Source organism: Notamacropus eugenii, chromosome 1, assembly GCF_028372415.1.
Source record: "Notamacropus eugenii isolate mMacEug1 chromosome 1, mMacEug1.pri_v2, whole genome shotgun sequence".
NCBI lineage: Eukaryota > Metazoa > Chordata > Mammalia > Diprotodontia > Macropodidae > Notamacropus > Notamacropus eugenii.
This window is the reverse complement of record NC_092872.1, coordinates 694,126,706-694,132,705: the sequence shown is the minus strand read 5'-3', so window position 1 is coordinate 694,132,705 and position 6,000 is coordinate 694,126,706.

Genomic DNA, 6,000 nt, shown 5'->3' with positions numbered 1-6,000 from the left:
AATGCTCTACCACACATTGGGCACAAGTAGTCCATGTGAACATTTGGGGTGGATACTCTAAATTTCCACATCATGCTGTTACAATTCTGCTTTGCTCATAGAGCATAGAACCTTTTCTGATGGCAAGCCATGCTGAGTCATCCTGTGCCTTTTCAAATTGAAGAATTTACCATCAGTACAGTAGCTGACTTTGATACCTTGTTCATCCTCACTGAAAAAATTTGACAACATGGCTAAAAACATCATGCTAAAAAGTATTTGAGTAAGCACAAAGCCCTGTTTCACTCCAACGGTGACTGGGAAGGAACGAGGGCATTGTTTACTATCCAGAACCTGGGCAAGCATGACATCATGAAATTGACATACAATACTGATGAACTTCTCTAGGCAACCAAATTTAGACATAATTTTCCATAAACCCTCATGACTAACAGTATCAAAGGCCTGGGTCAGATCTACAAACATTATGTACAGACCTCTGTTCTGCTCCTGGCATTTCTCCTGGAGTTATATGGCAAGAGGAAGTTATCTCCCAGGAGTTCAAGGATGCCTCCATTGTCCATCTCTATAAAGATAGAGGAAATAGATTGTCCTGCAACAATCACAGGGGACCTCTCTTTGTCATTGCTGGCAAGACTCTTGCTAGAGTCCTCCTTAACAGGATGATATGATGTGTGCTGAGGACTTGGTATTACGCAGGTCAAAGAGGAGGAAAACAACTTCCCTGAAGGTATTTGAGCTTCATTTGAGACTGTCCAAAACCAGCATGGAAAAGTTGGCCTGAATCATCCAGCCCAGTCTAATATCATGTATTATAGCATCCTCTGTTAGCAATATTCTCTTCATGTACATATATAAATAATTATTAATTTCTACAAGATTTAAGATTCTAGAAATTTAGGATTGTTTCATTCTTTGTATTTGTATCCTGGCTCTTGGAACATTATCTTGCATATAGTAAGTGCTTTAAATTGTTTGTTGTTTGTTCAGTATCTTACCCTTCCTCACCTCATTAGACTGTAAGATCCTTGAGGGAAAATGCATCTCACTGAAATTTTGTGTGCTTTCCACCATCAATCATAATCCTCTGCACATAGTTGACACACATCTTTGGAATATTGTGCCATACTGCTGAGAAGTAACAGCCAGTGCCTTAGAAGAGGGTTGGTCTTGAAGTCAAGGTAGATGTGGGTTTATAACCTTGATATATCATATCCTAGATAGAGGGTTAAGGGTTTTCCACAATCAGTCTGACCTTTATCTTGACACTGAACCCAGATGACTCTGGAGGAGAAAGTGAGACTGGGGACTTTGCACAGACCTCACTGGCTTAAATACAGTTCAGTTCCAACTCATAGTATCACTTTCCTGATATCATGGTCCTCTTTGTGAACAAAGTATAAACAACAACCTGTTAGTAGTCTGAGCTGCCCCACTGAGCAATGGAGCTCCTTCCTCCCTTCTCCCTTCCCATCCCTTCTGCAGAAAGCCCAATTCCCATGGGCTGGTCATATTGTTCAAATGCTAAATGTACTCTTGCCTAAAAGACTATTTTATGGAGAACTCACAGAGAAAAAGCGTACACATGGTGGTCAGAAGAAGCAATACAGGGAAAATCTCAAGGTCTCCCTTCAGAACTTTGGAATTGGTTGCGAGACATAGGAGATGCTGGCATAGGTCCACCCAGCATGACATGCCATCATCAGAAAAGGTTTTACACTCTAAAAGAAAAGCAGAATTGTAGTAACTCAAAAGAAAAATGAGATTCACAAATTTAGGGAATTCACACCACATGTTCATATACACTATTTGAACTTAACTTGTGGCAGACCTTTCTGATCTTTTATGGGTCCAATTAATCATAGTCAGAAACTTGACTCTAAAACAGTGATGTCATTTTGGTCCTCTTCAAGAATGAAAGACAATCAGACACACACACACAGATGCACACCACTTGGTCATTGTTTAGGCTCTCATAACTTAGAGTGAATGCAAATAGTAATTGTTTCTGCTTTGTCCAGAAACTCTGATGTTCTTCCCCTCCTAGACATTTTTATTTTTTTAAGTAGATAAAAGAGGTCAATCTTTGCCTCATTTCTTACCTAGCCTTAATGATTAATTAGGTTTGCCCTCAGTCAAACTGAGGCCTGGGAAAGACCTTAGCTTAAAAAGGCCAAGGTTCCCTATTACATCCTATGCCATCTCCAGTCATTCTGATCTATGTCTTGTCACCGGACCCAGATGGCTCTGGAGGGGAGAATGAGGCTGATGAGTTTTCAGAGCCCTCCATTGCTTAAATCCAATGCATTTGCAAGTCATGGCATCAAGTTTCTGATATCATCATCCTCTTTGAGAATGAAGGACAAACTACAACAATAGAAGAGTATTCTTCCTTAGGTATACATTGGACTAGTGGTCTCTATGGTCCTTTCTACTTCTAAAATTCTATGACTCTGCCTACTTTCACCTAACAGTGAGCAAACAAATGACATGGCTCTCACAACCTTCCCTGAGTTGTTTGCTTTCCACTGACATCATGCCAAGAATTGGTCCCAGAGCAGTGGGAACCAGTTTAATAGCTATTCCAGGAGTTGGGACTGGATGCCCTTAAATTAATCCAGTTCCTTTAAACCAGTTTCCTTTAAGCTGGAATGTAGTTAGAACCATATCTGGAAGCACAGAGCAAAGGACCATACCAAGAGACTACAAATTCCATGGTACAGTGAATGAACTGGGCACCAGACATGGAATCAGGAAGATCTGAGTTCAAATCCTGACCCAGACATTTGGTTGATAGGTTGTTGGCCTGCATTCTAGAAGAGGACCAATATGACATTACTGTGTTCGAGTCAAGGTACAATGTGTCTATCTGTGACTGAGCTCCAAAGGCTCTACCACAGGACAATCACAAATACACCATATGAACATTTGAATCAGAGATGTCTCTAAATTTGTGCTTTTCAACTTTTTGTGAGCTACTGCAATTCTTCTTCAGTTATAGAGCACAGTGTCTTCTTTGATGTAGGCACACCATGCTGGGTGGTCCTTCACCAGTGTCTCCCATCTCACTCAATCAATGTCAAAATTCTTTTTGTAAATACATAATTTATTTATTTTTCAAGTCTCAACATTCACTTCCACAAGAATTTGAATTCAAAATTTTCTCCACCTCTCCCCACCCCTCCCCCAGGACAGCATGTCCCATCCATCCCTTTCTCTAGTCTATCCTCCCTTCTATCACTCACTCTTCTTTCAACCCCTTTCACCTGTTTTCCTGTAGGGCAAAATAGATTTCTATATTGCATTGCCTGTATATCTTAATTTCCAGTTGCATGCTAAAACAATTTTTAACATTCATTATTAAAGTTTTGAGTTCCATATTCTCTCCCTCCCTCCCTACCCACCCTTACTGAGAAACAAGAAATTCAATATAGATCATATATGTGCAACAATGCAAAGCACTTCCATCATATGTTGTAAAAGACTAACCACATTTCCCTCTGTCATATCCTGCCCTCCATTTATTCCGTTCTCTCTCTTGACCTGTCCTCCCACAATAGTGTTTCTTTCTGATTATCAATTTCCCCAATTTGTTGTCCCTTCTGTTATCTTCCCTCTCCTATCCCTTTCCTCCTTGCCTTCTTGCAGGGTAAAATAGATTCCCATATCCAGTTGAGAGTGTGGTGTTCCCTCCTTAAGCCAAATTCCATGAGAGTAAGACTCACTTATTTCCTTTCTTCTCTCTCCTGTTCCCCTCCATTGAAAAATTCTTTTTTTCCTCTTTTATGTCAGATGATTTGCTACATTCTACCTCTTTCTTTTTCTTACTTCTAGTACATCCCATTCAACAGTAAATTTTAATTTTTAGGTACTCTCCCTTCATATTCAGCTCACCCTATGCCCTCTCTCCATGCATATATGTATACATATATATGTATGTATATATATATATGGGGGGGTGTATACACACCCACATAAACTCATGTACATATACATACCTACACATATATAATATACACATACATATGTACCCATACACACCTACATATAAATATATATTCCCTCTAACTACCCTAATACTGAAAAAGATCTCATGAGCTACAAATAACATCTTTCCATGTAAGAATGTAAACAGTTCTATGTTAATGGGTTCCTGAAGGATTCTCTTTCCTATTTACCTTTTCATGTTTCTCTTGATTCTTGTATTTGAAAGTCAAATTTTCTATTCAGCTCTGGTCTTTTCAGCAAGAATGCTTGGAAGTTCTCTATTTCACTGAAATTACATTTTTTCCCCTGAAGTATTTATACTCAGTTTTGCTGAGTAGGTTATTCTTAGTTATAATCCTATTTCCTTTGACCTCTGGAATATCATATTCCAATCCCTTCAATCCCTTAGTGTAGAAGTTGATAAATCCTGTGTTATTCTGATTGCATTTCTATAATATTTGAATTGTTTCTTTCTGACTGCTTGTAATATTTTCTCCTTGACCTGGGAACTCTGGAATTTGGCTACAACATTCTTAGAAGTTTTCCTTTAGGGATCTCTTTCAGGGAGTGATTGATGGATTCTTTCCATTTCTATTTACCTTCTGGTTCTAGAATATCAGGGCAGTTTTCCTTGATAATTTCTTGGAAGATTATGTCTCAGCTCTGTTTTTGATCATGATTTTCAGGCAGGCCAATAATTTTTAAATTTTCTCTCCTGGATCTATTTTCCAGAGATGGTTCACATCGTCTTCTATTTTTTCATTCTTTTGTTTTATAATTGCTTGGTTTCTCATAAAGTCATTAGCTTTCATCTCCTCCATTCTAATTTTTAATGAACTATTTTCTTCAGTGCGCTTTTGAATCTCCTTTTCCATCTGCCCAGTTCTGCTTTTTAAGCATTCTTCTCCTCATTGGCTTTTTGGATCTCTTTTGCCATTTGGGTTAGTCTATTTTTAAAGGTGTTATTTTCTTCAGTGTTTCTTTGAGTCTCCTTCAGCAAGCTGTTGGACTCACTTTTCATGATTTTCTTGCATCACTTTCATTTCTCTTCCCAATTTTTCCTCCACCTCTCTTACTTGATTTTTAACATCCTTTTCGAACTCTTCCAGGACCTGAAACCATTGCACATTTTTGGAGATTTTGGATGTAGAAGCCTTGACTTTGATGACTTCCTCTGATGGTATGCTTTGTTCTTCCTCATTTGAAAGAATGGAAGAAAATAACTTCCATCAAGAAAGTAACCTCCTGTAGTCTTCTTTTTTCCCTTTTTGGGGCATTTTCTCAGCCAGTTACTTGACTATTGAGTCCTTTGTTAAGTGTAGGGTATACTACCCTAGGCTTCAGCGGTTTTGTGCAACTGTTCTCTAAGATATCCCTAGGTACCTGTAAGTTCTCAGTTCCTCCAAAATGGCACAATCAAGGGAGAGGAGTTTACTCCTCTCCTGGCCTGTGTTGTAACCTGGGAGCAACCACAAGCACTCTTTTCTGCCCCAGAACTGGCAGTAGAATTGCCTCTCCACAGTCACCACCATATCCACCACATCAGCACTCCTCCTCACCCCAGGAACTCTGTGCAGGACTGAGACTAAGATCAGCTGCTTGATTCCTCTAGAGTCTTTAGGCTAAGGGCTCCAAAAGTGTACGCTGCTGCCACAGTGACTGCCACTTCCCTGGGACTGGGGTTGGGGCCAGACCATGCTCTCCTCTCACCCAGGTGAAAGAGTTTTCTTACTGACCTTTCAAGCTGTCTTTGGCATTTGTGGTTTGAGAAATTTGGCAATGGCTCTTGCTACCTGTGATTCAGTCCCCTGAAATTTGCTCCAGTTCTGTCGGTGCCACATGACCCAGGCTGGTGCACTCTGAGCCCAGGGCAATAGATCCTTCATGTTGGCCTTCCAAACTGTCTTCAGCTGGAAATCTGTTTCACTCTGTCACTTCATGGCTTCTACTGCTCTAGAATTCATTTAGAGTAATTTTTATAGGTATTTCATGGGCTATGGAGGGAGAGTTAGA